This window comes from Geospiza fortis, unplaced genomic scaffold (assembly GCF_000277835.1).
Source record: "Geospiza fortis unplaced genomic scaffold, GeoFor_1.0 scaffold569, whole genome shotgun sequence".
Taxonomy (NCBI): domain Eukaryota; kingdom Metazoa; phylum Chordata; class Aves; order Passeriformes; family Thraupidae; genus Geospiza; species Geospiza fortis.
In genome coordinates this window covers 220435-220814 of record NW_005054621.1, presented here as the reverse complement: position 1 = coordinate 220814, position 380 = coordinate 220435, and positions in this window count along the sequence as shown.

Sequence of the window (380 nt, the reverse complement as noted above, 5' to 3'; positions counted from 1 at the left end):
TGCCACTGCCCCGGGGCTCCGTGCCCGTCCTGCCCCGGGGCCCATTCCTGTGACACCCCCGGGGACAGCTCTGCGTGTGGCCGGTGTCCCCTCCTTCCCCTGGGCACCCCTGTGTGTGTCCCCTGTGTCACCAGTGCCACCAGGACAGGGCTCATTCCCGGGGTCTCCACATCCCCATCCCGTGTCCCCCCCCATGCTGTCACCCCACAGGACACCCCAGGATGGCACCGCTGTCCCCCCACTGCGAGGGGACACTGGGGACCCTTTGCCTTCACTCCCTAACAGAGCTTTCAACTGAGGCACGGCCTAAATTTGGACTGATCCCTCCCCAAACCCCCCTGGACACCCCCAAACCGGGGGTCCCCCAATCCGCCCCCCCC